The sequence below is a fragment of the Scyliorhinus canicula genome, chromosome 12 (assembly GCF_902713615.1).
Source record: "Scyliorhinus canicula chromosome 12, sScyCan1.1, whole genome shotgun sequence".
Lineage (NCBI taxonomy): Eukaryota > Metazoa > Chordata > Chondrichthyes > Carcharhiniformes > Scyliorhinidae > Scyliorhinus > Scyliorhinus canicula.
The window spans coordinates 25,497,672-25,512,601 of NC_052157.1; positions in this window are offsets into that span (position 1 = coordinate 25,497,672).

A 14,930-nucleotide genomic window follows, 5' to 3' on the forward strand; every position below is an offset into this window, starting at 1 on the left:
GGTGCAGTTTCACCATGTTAGGTGCAATTTGCTGGTTTCACAATTGAAACAATAACATTGTAAGAAATGGGTGATTTCTGGATGGGGGGGTGGGTGCAGTTTTTTGCAGTTACAGAGCTGCACTTATAATGCTCCTGGTTCAAGCAAAGCAGAGGTTAAACATTACAGACACCCAATCACAGCTGTTTGATTTGGCCTGTACAAATGCAGATTCAGTTTGCAGGTACTGTATGAATTTTTGATTTAAAAAAAAAAGGATAATTTTGCCGGGAAATCACGTGGCTTGGATGTTGTAATTGACCCTCGGAGTATTGATTTTTCTTTGTGCCTCCAAGCACGGCAACATGTTTTCTGCCAGATAATAGCTTCAAAAAATGCACTTTGTACATTTATCATCATTCAGGTTTTAAAGAATGATGAAGGCGGAGGGCAGATTGCATGGAACACATCAGCCATGATATCATTTTCTGAATGAGCTGAAAAGTACCTGTCATTGCGGTAATAAAGGCGATTCATAATTGTTAAAGAGGAATAAAGACACTTAAACTCGCATATCTCAAATTACACACAGACTAGATGGTGGAATTCAAATTTGAACAAATCCCACTTGTGCAAACATAAACACTCATTGTATACTGTGCTAATCCATACATGGATGGGTTTGCATCAATATCTGTGACATCCACAGATTTAAGTAAACACTTCTGTTACAAAACATTCTCTGCACACTATTTAATCATTAAAATATTACCAAGCCAAAAAGAAAAATTAGCAAGACATTTAATTCCTCATCATCATGGGGTGGAATAACTTTGCCACATGGTAAGTTCCTTCATTGCCTTCCAAAATTAATCCTTATACAGGAAGCAGATTGAGATATACATACTAAGGGGCATCATAGTGTATTATCTCCCCTCACTCCCTTCGACGCCTACATGAGGCTGCCCTTCTATTGCCAGTTTGAAATCTATTTAATAATTCCTTTGCCATTTCATATGCCACGTCAAATGCCAGACAGGATTGTTCTGCTCATCCAGCAGTGCTGAAAGTATTAGCGTGCACCAGAGTATAGCAGGGAAACTATAAAATTGTATTCCTAACATAACGTGATCAGAATTTCTCATTTTGCTGTTACTTAACCGAATAGAACCATACCTTTTAAAGCCACCGTTTTCACCACCTTACCTTCGGTTACCACCACAACCAGCAACTGGAGAGCACCTTTGAAGTACAAAATATGCCAACGTGCTTGGCGTCGAAGGGAGTGAGTCAAGCCGGGACAATTTTCAGGGACATGGAAAAGGGCAAGGGAGTGCGACTAATTGGATATCTCTTTCAAAGAGTTAGCATAGGTACCCGCCCCTCCTCACCACGTCTATGAGATGCTGTGAAGGAGGAGGTGATTGGGGAAATGGTGGCAAGAACAGTCAATGAGTTGGGTTTGGAGCAGGCTTTTGAACATAGGAGAGACAAACTAATCAGAAGGGAGGACCTCTGGGGTGACGATCCCGGCATCGATGGTGAAGCTGAAGGGAGGGAGGGGTGGTGACGGGCGGAGGGTGAGGTCCGCCTTCCCGTACCAGCCTCCCTGCACAGGCGTCGGAATGTGGCGACTAGGGGCTTTTCACAGTAACTTCATTTGAAGCCCACTTGTGACAATAAGCGATTTTCATTTTTTTCATTTCAATAAGAGAGTGGGGGTGAGCTGGGTCAAAGGACTGCAGGAGTTGGCAGGGCAGCTGGAGGTGTTTATGGAGATTTTTAAAGGAAGACGAGAAGTTTTGAAAATGTAATGGGATGGTAGCAGAAGTTGGTGGTTGGGAAGGAGTTGGAAAATCACCGCCTGGGTGTGTAAAAAAGCATGAATCACAGCAACATGTATCGATAGTATTTGACTTTTTTTTAAACAAGATATTGTAGCAGGGTGTCTCCAAACACTAGTTATGGGTTGGTAAAGTATGTGATTAATGCCATTATTATCCGACTATGTTGGTCCAGCAGGAACAGCTGGAGTTTGAAATTCATGTGAACTATTGGGCTATTGAACGTGTATTGTGCAGAGCTCTGACGTTTATGACCCTGTGCCAATCCAAGGGATGGGTGGGCAGCAGTGGGGTGGGGGCAGGGGGTTTCATTGTTCTAAAAGGAGAGGAGCTAGTGGCTATTGCAGTGTAATTAGGGGGTTGCCCAGAATCATTGAGCTGCACCCTGCCACTCAGAAAGGAAAGGCTACAGTCAGCCGCAGGTAAACAGATGCATTTTAAAAATCAGAAAATCAATCCTTTCAGAACTGATAGCCATTTGCTGCTTGAATTGTGGGGTTCACATTTAGCCCAGAAACATGTGACGTCGGGCGCGATTCTCCGCAAATGCGGCGAGTCGTAAAGGCTGCCGTGAAACTGGCCGTGTTTCATGGCAGCCTCCGCGCCCCCTCCCGGGACCCGATTCTCCCCCCCGGGCGGGGCTAGCAGCGCGGCCCCGTGAAGCACGGCATTGCGGCTTAGCGACCGTCGCTAAGTCCGCGCACCAAGCGTCACGGCGGCTGACGCGCACGATGACGTCAGCCGCGCATGCACGGGTTGGACAGCTCCAACCCGCGCATGCGCGGATGACATCATCACGCATATGCGTCAAACCCGCGCATGTGCGGGCCGTCATGCCCCTCAGTCGGCCCGCGGACTGATCCTGCGGGGTTGCGGAGGAACAAATAGTGCGCGGGTATCGGACCCGCTGCCCGCGATCGGTGCCCACCGATCGCAGGCCCATGCCACCCTTGGCACGGCCGTGCCAATCGGTGCCATGGTTGTCCGGGACGGCACTTTGCAGCCGTTTTCACGAACGGTGAGAGCAGGCGTGTTTGCGTTCGTGAAAACGGACGTAAAGGCCTGGGAACTCGGCCCATTGGCCTGGGGAGAATCGCTGTTCGCCGTAAAAAACGGCGAGCAGCGATTCGTGTCGTGGGGGGGGGGGGGGGGGGGGGGGAGAATAGCGGGAGGGCGGGAAAAATGTCGAGAAGGCCCTCCCGCTATTCTCCGACCCGTCGTGGGCAGCGGAGAATCGTGCCCCACGCGTGGAGTACGGCTCAAAAGTGCACCTGGTGCTGTTCCTCTGGTTGTCTTGGAACAACCCTAAACATGCCCCAGAGTTCAGGAATACAAAGGGGTGTCATCCAGCACATCGCTGTACATAGTCTAAAGCTTTGAACTGCCCAAGTGCCCAAACTGAAAGCTGGAGGCTGAGTTTGATCATATTCAAGGTGGCATAAATGTGGGAGTAAGAAAATTTAACCTGTATTTTCCTTCCTAAACCACATCTCGAAAGGTTTCCTGTTTGCCTCACAATCCGTGATATTTTTAGATTGGAAAAAGAAAAATCAAAATCTTTTTAATATAATTCTTCAAAATGTTTATGCAATGGGTAATGGTGTCAATGGCAGTGAACTGGGAGGAGCGCATGTTTCTATCTTTAAAAATAGAAAATCTAGGTTGGTATGATGAGGTAAAAAGTGACTTCATAGGTGCGCATTGAATATTGGTGTAAACGTGTCACTCGACTAGTGACACAGGCATGTGGTGTAACTACCTACATGGGACCTGAGGGCTTCCACCACTGGAAGCAAAAGCTTGGTGACAATTTAGTATCACATGCGGGATACCATGGGCGCGATTCTCCCGAGTCACGAAGTCTCGGGAAGCTGGCGTCAAAACGGGCGGGTTTAACACCAGCCTCCGTCCCCCCGACCGGGAACCGATTCTGCTCCCCGGTCGGGGCTAGCATCGCGCGGCCGTGAACTCCGGCATAGCGGGCTTAACGAATTTCGTTAAGCTCGCTAGCCAGAGTTAGCAACGGCTGACGCGTCAGATGACGCAGCCGCGCATGCGCGGATTGGACGACTCAAACCCGTGTATGCGCAGATGACGTCATCACGCATATGCGTGAAACCCGCGCATGCGCGGGCCTGTATGCCCCTCAGCCGCCCCGCGAATGGATACAGCGGGGCGGCGGAGGGAGAAAGAGTGCGCGGGGTAAGTACCCGCTGCCCGCGGTCGGTGCCCACCGATCGCGGGCCCATGGCACCCGTGGCACGGCCGTGGTACTGCCGTGCCAATCGGTGCCATAGTTCCCCAGATCGGGACTTTACGGCCGTTTTTATGAACGGTCAGACCAGGTGTGTTTTACGTTCATAAAAATGGTCGTAAAGGCCTTGGAAATCGGCCCATCGGCCAGGGGTGAATCGCTGTTCGCCGTAAAAAAAACGGCGGGCAGCGATTCGTGTCGGGAAGCGGGCGTGGGGGGGGGGGGGGAATAGCGGGAGGGCGTCGGACCAGCGTGGCCGTAAAAATTTACGCCGCCCGCTATTCTCTGCCCCGTCGTGAGTGCGGAGAATCGCGCCCCATAGCTTTCATTAGGTTTAGATCACAGTTTGGAAAACTCTGATGTCTCCCTTATATTGCGCACCAGCTACCTTCATTCTCATTTACCTGAGCATTGGTTTGAGGGTATGAGGTGTCGGGTTTGGGCAGCCTGCATTCATATAGCACCTATGCAGGTAACAATGTCCCAAGGTGCTGCACACAGTGTTCCGACACAGAATGTGACCCTCAGCCACATAAAGATTCATGAGGACAGGTGAGCAAAAGCTTGCTTGATGAGATTTGTTGAAAGGAGTGATGGGTGAGAGTGTTTAGAGGCAAAGATGCAGCGAATTAACTGCGGATGCTGGAAAACTGGAATAAAACCAGAAACATTTTGGAAAATCTCAGCATATCTGGCAGCATCCACCTTGACCCCATTTATTATCAATTTTTTTTGTTCCAACGCCAAACCCCCCCCCCCCCCCCCCCCCCCAAACAGGACCACCTGTCACTTGTTCTTATGTTTTGCTTCACAGAGTACTGACCCTTGTTCTTCTATTGACACATTCTGCTAGCTTACATTTATACTGCCATCAGCACTTTCTTTAGTCTTTAACACCACTATCAATACTCACTTTGTCTTATGCCAATGGCATCTTTGTCAAATCCCTCCCAGCTCCCACCCATCCCTGACATTCTATTTTGCTCCACCTGCTCCACCCCCTCTTAAACGGTATGTAGTCCATCATATGGATCCCTCTCTTCAACTCTGATGGAAAATCTGAAGGACTCAGGAGAAAAAGGGGGCGCGATTCTCCCGAGTCACGAAGACTCGGGAAGCTGGCGTCAAAAACGGGCGGGTTTGACGCCAGCCTCCGCCCCCCCCCCCCCCCCCCCGACCGGGAACCGATTCTGCTCCCCGGTCGGGGCTAGCATCGCGCGGCCGTGAACTCCGGCATAGCGGGCTTAACGAATTTCGTTAAGCCCGTTAGCCAGAGTTAGCGACGGCTGACGCGTCAGATGACATCAGCCGCGCATGCGCGGATTGGACGACTCCAACCCGCGGATGCGCGGATGACGTCATCATGCATATGCGTGAAACCCATATGCGCGGGCCGGTATGCCCCTCAGCCGCCCCGCGAATGGATACAGCGGGGCGGCGGAGGGAGAAAGAGTGCGCGGGCTAAGTACCCACTGCCCGCGATCGGTGCTCACCGATCGCGGGCCCATGGCACCCTTGGCACGGCCGTGGTACTGCCATGCCAATCGGTGCCATGGTTCCCCAGATCGGGATTTTACGGCCGTTTTTCGAACGGTCAGACCAGGTGTGTTTTACGTTCATATTCTCCGCCCCGTCGTGAGTACAGAGAATCGCGCCCAGGATATTTCAATAGGAGGAAAAGAAAAATGCGATTCATTTTGTCAAAATGTCAACCGTAATTTAATTCTTGTTGCCAATCCTTTGTTTAGCAATTGTCAAATATTGGCTGCATATTGTTGTGTAGAACGCACTGTGTGTGCAGAGTCTGCAGGCTCTCTCTGTGTCTGCGTGGGTTTCCTCCGGGTGCTCCGGTTACTTCCCACAAGTCCCAAAAGACGTGCTTGTTAGGTGAATTGGACATTCTGAATTTTTCCTCTGTGTACCCGAACAGGTGCTGGAATCTGGCGACTAGGGTCTGGTCACAGTATCTTCATTGCAGAATTAGTGATAACCTACTTGTGACAATAAAGATTATTAGAATGGGGTATATGATAATATGAACCTGAATAAATTTCATGTGTCCAACATTTACGCACCTTTTCAATTAACATCACAGGAAACTCTTCAAGTACTGGGCTCTGCCAGGGCAGCACGGTAGCATAGTGGTTAGCATCAATGCTTCACAGCTCCAGGGTCCCAGGTTCGATTCCCGGCTGGGTCACTGTCTGTGCAGAGTCTGCACGTCCTCCCCGTGTGTGCGTGGGTTTCCTCCGGGTGCTCCGGTTTCCTCCCACAGTCCAAAGATGTGTGGGTTAGGTGGATTGGCCATGCTAAATTGCCCGTAGTGTCCTAAAAAGTAAGGTTAAGGGGGGGGGGGGTTGTTGGGTTACGGGTATAGGGTGGATACGTGGGTTTGAGTAGTGTGATCATGGCTCGGCACAACATCGAGGGCCGAAGGGCCTGTTCTGTGCTGTACTGTTCTATGTTCTATGATACGTGGTGCCAATAACAGGATGCAGTTAGTTGTAGGTCTCCTGTAGACTCCGCAGGATCTGATTGTTTTCATTACTCGACAGGCACTGTCTAATTTGAACTTTTAGTATAAAAATCAAAGCGATGAGATTCTTCGACCGAAAATGCCAACACTTCTGCCAACTGACGCAATGACAAATCCGCTACTCAAAATGGCCTCCTGTGCTTATCGTCGAAATCAAAAGTGAAACTCAAATTCCTGTTCAGCTGCCAATCATTGCTGCTGCTTTAATCAATACTGGTCATGTTGGACTCTTGCATGGACTCAGATGTCAATGGTTCTCATGTGTGATGAAAATTTTAAATCTTCACTGACTATAACGTCAATGAACCCACAGATGGCAGGTCAATTTAATGTCTCCTTAACGTGTTATTGTTATTAAGCATTAGTGTTACTGTTGTCTCCTACTTTGTCCAACTCTTTGAATGGCTCCAGTTTTTTGCCATCTTTCTCACAGCTGAATACAGTTCTATGGCAGTGATTCTCAAACCCTTTCATTCGAGGACCACTTGGACAGGGCAAAAGGCCACCTGCCAGTCTGACCCTGCCCGCTTTCACCTGCCACTGCAAGAAACCCACCAGAATTAATGGAAAGAATTACACTGCTTTTGAGGAGGGACAATGAGGTTAGGTTGGGTTTCAAACTGGAAAGCGTTGGTGTCGAATTGCATGTTCCTCCTCTTTGTTTTTAGCTCCACAAGTGTTGAAAAGTGTTCAGTGTTGTAACAGCATCATAAAACTTGCTTATAAATCAGCATCACTTCTGCTCACACCAAGACAACCTGTGACGCATATGTGGGAGCTGGTATGGTTGTGTGACGTCACCTGAGTGGTGAGGATGAAGGCCCAGTCCTGTTCTCTCGCACGTTCTCAGCCATGGCATTGCACATCAGTGACTTCTGTTTTGGAACTGTGAGGATCCTCATAGGTCACCTGTGGTTCTGCAGACCACACCTTGAGAACCTGCCTACACTTGGGCCAGCTCTAATTGGTAAGTAACCCAATGAAAATAGGTGGCAGGGTGCCGTGTAATATTCCAAAATAAGTTCCATTATTCTAACGGCACTTCAAGCTGCACACTCAATAAAATTAACATAATTTCCCCTCTCCATCAGAGGGAGCGTTCTCTCAATGCCTCTATTCAAGTGAAGTAAGTGTGATTAAGAACTCAGGAAAGTGAAGAAATTAAACCCAGTTCCCAGCAGTCCGCCGCCATTCATCGCTGCCCTTACTACACAGACAAAGAAAGTATCTTGGACTATTGTCATATTCCTGTGCTAAGGCATGGCACAATATACATTATTGATGGGAAGACAGCTCTTTTTAAAAAAAAAATTTAGAGTCTGCAATTATTTTTCCCAATTAAGGGGCAATTTAGCATGGCCAATCCACCTACCCTGCACATCATTTTGGGTTGTGGGGGTGAAACCCACGCAGACACGGGGAGAATGTGCAAACTCCACACAGACAGTGACCCAGGGTCGGGATTCGAACCCAGATCCTCAGCGCCGTAGTAGCAATGCTAACCACTGTGCCACCGTGCTGCTCCAGGAAGACAGCTCTTCTGATATACTGATAAGAAGATGCAAGCTAAAACAATCTTTCTGTCATGTTTGCCTGGGTCATGAATATCATGTTAGAAATCACAGCCTGTGTTAATTTAGCAAATGTCACACATCTGCCGTTGTTCACAAATTCTGTCTCCCAGAATGCATCCTGCTAAATTTTAAAAGTTTCAGTAAATAAAGAGCTTGGCTGTGATATTCCTGACCTGAACACTACCAGTCTGGCAGAAACTTGAAGGGAGGGCAGTTAAAATCACCCAGGTTATGTGCCCACCCTGGAGTTGTTCGTGAGTTCAACTTTCAGGATATTAGTGGTGAGCATTGTTGGCTACGGCGCTGAGGACCCAGGTTCGAATCCCGGCCCTGGGTCACTGTCCGTGTGGAGTTTGCACATTATCCCCGTGTCTGCGTGGGTTTCACCCCCACAACCCAAAAGATGTGCAGGATAGGTGGATTGGCCAATCTAAATTGTCCCTTAATTGGAAAAAATAATTGGGTACTCTAAATTTTAAAAAAACTTTCAGGGTATTATCTGGCTCAGCTGGGAGTTGGCTGCAGTTTATACTCAGTGGTCTGACTAAGAAGAGGAGGCAAGTTTGCCCTTGGGTTAACCCAGCAACAAAGTGGATTAGAGTCGGAAGGGACCCCCAGAGATCATTTTTAAAACTCTTAATTTTTTGGGGGGGGTGTCCAGGAAGAGGGGCCAGAGTTCTCCCAAACCCATATGGAAGTTCAGGCTTCCCCTGTCGCAGACAACCCCTCCCTCTGATGCTAAAAATTACACTAATAACTGCTTTAAGATTATCAATTGAGCTCTCACTGTTGACGACTTACGTTTGCTAGAAGCTACAAATATTCATCTGCAGGAACCTGCCCTCTGCAGGCAAAAGGAACATGTCCAAGAATTGTACCTTTCTGGATGAAACAAAAGCGTGCGGAACCATAGTTCCTGGTGCATTGACCATGACCAGAGCTGACTTGCCAACCAATCAGCTCTCCTTATACATGCATTATGAATTGTCTTTCTCTTTCAAAATGGTTTTCTTCTGCTGCCCTGCCGAGAGCAAGATGAAAATCTTTGGCATAGAATCATAGAACCTTAAGTTGGAATCCCTACATACAGAAGGAGGCCATTCGACCTTCCGAAAGAGTATCCTAGCTAGGCCCACTCCCCTGCCCTATCGCCATAAGCCCACCTAACCTGTTCATCCCTGGACACTAAGGGACAATATTATCATGGCCAATCCACGAAACGTGCATGTGTCTTTTTGCAGCAATACTCAAGTTCCAAGTGACCAATTAAAAGAATAATTCCACGCAATCTTCTTGGCTTGGTGGGGAGTGTGGGGGAGTTTCAGCTGCTTCTTTAGGCCGCGGGGGACACCCCACTACAATGTAGCCTCCAGTCGAACAGTTAGTTCCCAAGTAGCCAAATGAGTCGGAACTCTCCGCGTATAGGACCCCATCCCTGATTCTGTTACTAACTCTGCCATCACTCTGACCCCACTCTTCACCTGCCCTCCCACCCGCCTGACACTATTTTCATGACAATAGACATATTAAATTCCACTTCTGGCAACACCAAATGGAAGGCCTGAAAATGATGGTGACCTATAACGTCACCAGATGTCTGCCATTCCCCAGTGTCTCCTGGCAGGCTTTGGCTGCAAGTATCACTGGAGATGGATATTTAAAGCTCACATTTTATTTTATTTTTTGGTCTTGTTTTCTTCAACGTCATTTTTTATTACGTTCTTCCAGAACTTGATACTCAGTTGCCCCTGTCTATCACCAGATCGGTAATAGTCTCAAATACGTTGCGCATTAAGAGCTGGATTGAAAACATATCCCAGAGTAAGGAATGTAAAATAACATTTTGCTATTGATTGGCAACTTCTGGTTGCATCTAATAATGAGTAGATCTGCGAGAAATGACATTGCTGTTCTGCTGAGAGAGGCAGCAACTGCTGAATGGATGCCACAACACCAGTGCTGTGCACAGGTCTGTGCTCGGGGAGTGTCAACTGAGCATGAAGCTAGAATCAGGGATAGAGCCAGGGGAACACAGGCATGGAGCTAGATGGAAAAGGGCAGATCTCGGAAGAAGCCAAGAGAGAAACGAAAGAGTGCAATGAAAGGATTTTAAAATATTTTGCATTTTAAAAGCAAGCAAGATGTGGAGAGGATGATTCCACCAGTAGGAAAAACTAGAACCCGAGGGCACAGCCTCATACTAAAGGGACGATCCTTTAAAACAGAGATGAGGAGGAATGTCTTCAGCCAGAGGGTGGTGAATCTGTAAATCTCATTGCCGCAGAAGGCTGTGGAGGCCAAATCACTGGGTGTCTTTAAGACAGAGATAGATAGGTTCTTGATTAATAAGGGGATCAGGGGTCATGGGGAGAAAGCAGGAGAATGAGGATGAGGAAAATATCAGCCATGATTGAATGGCAGAGCAGACTCGATGGGCCGAGTGGCCTAATTCTGCTCCTATGTCTTATGGACTTACCTTGGCAGCTGCATGTGCAGGACTCCTATGGAATGTTTTAAAATATAGTTATCTCTCTGGTCTTCATTTGTTGTTGTTTCCTACTTAATTCATCAATGTGGTTGGTAAACTGAATACAATGAGCACTCCATTGAATTGTAGTTTAGAATTATACTTACACAAGAAAACTGACAATAGAAGTACAATGGTTTTTGTGTCTTATACCAGTGTAACATACTGCAATAGTGTAACATCTCATGCAAAAGATGTCATAGAGTCATAGAGTTGTACAGCACAAAAAGAGGTCCTATTGTGTCTGGATTATACTGCTAGATTATACAATTTGTTTCACTGACAGCGCCAGGGTCCCAAGTTCGATTCCTGGCTTGGGTCACTGTCTGCGTGGGTTTCCTCCGGGTGCTCCGGTTTCCTCCCACAGTCCAAAGATGTGCAGGTTAGGTGGATTGGCCATGATAAATTGCCCTTAGTGACCAAAAAGGTTAGGAGGGGTTATTGGGTTACGGGGATAGGATGGAAGTGAGGGCTTAAGTGGGTCGGTGCACTCGATAGGCCGAATGGCCTCCTTCTGAACCGTATGTTCTATGACGATGGCTGCTTTTATAACATCAAAAATTTGTATTTTATATTTCAAAACATCCAAGGTGCTTTTCCTCAGTTTTATAAAACAATATTTGACACTGAGGCACATGAGGAATTATTAGAGCAAGTGACCAAAAGCTTAGTCAAACAGTTCGTCTTGACTACTCTTCATAACTAGGACAGTTATGGTCCCTATTTCCAATTGTCTGGATCAAAGACATTGCCTGCTCCCGCTGACTGTGCAGAGACAGTTTGGCAGAGGAATGAGAACAGGTAGGGCGACACGGTAAGCACAGTGGTTAGCAAGGGCCCGGGTTCTATTCCCAGTCTGTCTGTGCGGAGGCTGCACCATCTCCCTGTGTCTGCGTGGGTTTCTTCCAGTTTCCTCCCACAAGTCCTGAAAGACGTGCTGTTAGGTGAATTGGACATTCTGAATTCTCCCTCCGTGTACCCGAACAGGCGGCGGAGTGTGGTGACTGGGGGATTTTCACAGTAACTTCATTGCAGTGTGAATGTATGCCTACTTGTGACACTGATAAAGATTATTGTGGGCGGTGTCATCCATGGGCCAGACTGAGGAAGGGGTTGAAAATCGGCTCTTTCCCCCAATCAGAGGAGTTCCCACTCAACAATTCCCACTGGACAGGGTGCATTTGAGGACAGAATTGGACATGGGTATGATGCCACCACTCGACCCCCACCCCCCATGACCGAAAAGCCAGCTGTCACTTTACTGAGCCATTCCAATCCTTGAAGAGAGGCCAACCCGAGTAAAGGCCTGGGAATGCAGTAGGTATCTGCACACCAGTCAACACCTTGTGGGGAAGGGTAGTCAGGAGCGTGGGAAACATTACAATCTAATCTGCATAGTCAGGGTTAAGTGCTCAATGCTCCTTGCCAAATGCTGGGATTGGCTGCTCATTATCTTGTGTATTATGGACAGTCAGTCAGTATTATTCAACAGCAATGAGACGAGACAAACACCTTCAGCTGCCCATATGTTCCCAAAGGTACAGTTGTTAATCTGCTTTATATTGTTCTAATTTCCCTAGTAGCTAACAGAATCGCAGCCTGTAACTTTATAAAAAGCATCCTGCTTGCCATGTACTTATTCTGATTACTATTTTCTTGATTGATGAGTTGCTGAATTCTGAAACAATGCCAGCGCCGGCGTTGGGAGCAGACGTCCACCTCTGGTGCTGCACAGCGCCAGGGAAGGCAGCACGGGGTCGAGCAGTCACTCACCGATCGATACCTGCTCTAGCAGCGTGCAATCATTTCAAGAACATGATTCAAAAATGTAACCTCAAGCATGCGTCCTCCAAATGTGAAAAAAGCTTCCCCTTAACAGTCAGCAACAGAGTCCACACACACACACACACAAAACTCCACTTAACACTGGTGACATCTTAAAACAGGTTAAGATGTGAAGACACACTTTATATTTTTTTCGCCTGCACTCCTAACTATTCTTCCACATTTAAGGTAATTTCTCAATTGAACTATGCTTCTGTCAGTCTGCATTATAATGCACGGTCACTTATTGCAAATTCACCCAGACCACAGGCTACAGCCCCTGACAACTCGGTTTGGGTCTGCCATTTGGCCTCGACCCCACCCCATCCACAGCACAGCAACCCAGGACCACACTGCCCAGTCTGTTCCATTGTTCCTCCTCTCACCAACTGACCAGAAGCGAATTCCTCCTCGCTCATCCTCCAGGGAAATGCAGCCTCGGACACTTGGGTTTGGAGCCTCACTTTGTGTGTGTGTGTGTGTTTTTAAAAATAAAATACATGCACTTAAATTACAGCTTCGGAAAAAAATAGATTTGATAAGCTGCACCCCCCCCCCCCCCCCCCCCCCCCGCCCTCCTTTCCCTTTCCCAGCCAAAACCCAGAAACAGCAACATCAGTATGAAATCCACATACTGTGAAACATGCCACCAGAGGCGCGCGATGCGATGTAACATTTTGTGTCTGTGTCTCTGCGTCTCTTTTTTAATTTTGAGACATTGCCACATGCTAAGGATGTCTCTGGCTAAATGGGGACCAAATTGAGGATTATGCGATTTTTTCTGAGCTTGTTATTTATACTGAGATCAAACTAACAGTGTGACCTTGAGAAAGCCAGAGCTTGCAGATGTCTCCCCCTATGTCCAGGCAAGGGAAACAGCAGTGAAAATGCGAGGAAACCAATTTAGGCGGGGGGTGCCGAAACCAAGGAAATAACGCTTCAGTAGAGGACAACTCATTGCGTCTATGTTAGCCAGCATTATCTTTTAGTGGACACAATTTTTCCTGTATCATCTTTTGACATTGCAGTAAAAGGTGTCAAGCTGAAGGCACTGGAATTGGGTGGAGGCAAGATTGTATTTTTGGAGAAATGACCTATAAGGCCTTCTGTTTCTTACCCTTCCCAGCCCTGAGGCTTTTTAGCCTTAATCAATGCATGACCATCATTCCTGAATATTCTTTAGCCGGGTGGCAAAGGGGCCACTTCCCGGGAGATTCCTTGGGGTCTATCAAGTATGGATGTGGGCGGCCCAGTGATTGGATTCTGTTGCACCAAGGTCCTGTCAGAAGAGGGAAATAACGTGGACAAACCCGGCACTATGATGACAGGGGAGGCACTGTTCAACAAATCAAAAGGCATGGCCTCTCCCTCTCTCGTTGTCGGGAAAGGGAATCTGCTGCGTGAAACATTGTTGACCCCCTTGCTATTCCCTACCAACAGCAATTGAAGGCTAATAAACATCTAGAACATTAGGCACATGAATGTGCTGCTGGGGGCCGGTGGTACAGTGGTTAACACTGCCACCTCACAGCGGCAGGGACCCGGATTCAATTCTGACGTTGGGTGACTGACTGTGTGGAGTTCCCATGTTCTCCCGGTGTCTGCGTAGGTTTCCTCCGGGTGCTCCGGTTTCCTCCCACAGTCCAAAGGTGTGAAGGTTAGGTGGATTGGCCATGCTAACATTGCCTCTTCATATTCAAAGGTGTGCAGGTTAGGTGGGGTTACGGGATGGGGTGGGGCGGGGCGAATGGGCCTATGTAGGGTGCTCTTTCAGAGGGTCGGTGCAGACTCGATGGGCCATATGGCCTCCTCCAGCACTGTAAAGATTCTATGGAGCCCCGTGATATTCTTCCCCTTCCCTCCCCCCCTTTGCTGAATAACTTGTTGACATTGTCTGGGTAGGCACGAGAATAGTCATTTGGGTGAATAAGGGGAGGTGGCAAGGTCCGTGTTTACACCTCTGGGAGGTAGGGTTGCCACTGTGATTGAATGTGTTCATCACATGACTTGCCCCACTCTCCAGCCATTTGTCAGCCAACACATCCATCCTTGTGACGTGCAACCTTCCTGCACTAATTGGAAAGCAAAAGACTCATTCTGCAATTGGATGATGCATGACTTTCAGCCAAACAGCCCCCCCCCCCCCCCCCCCCCCCCCACACACACACACACACACACACACACACACACACATTATCAATATTTTTACATCTGGTAAAGAGAAATGATCAAAGAAAATGGCAAAGAAAACAATCTTCTTTTGCCTCTGTGAAATTTCTCCAGGATGCACATGGCAGGGTTTTCAATGCCTGGAGGCAGGAGGCCAATCCTGCAGGACTGGCAACCTTACCAGGGGGAGGAGCAAGAGAAAAGGCAGACCAGGGCCAAAACA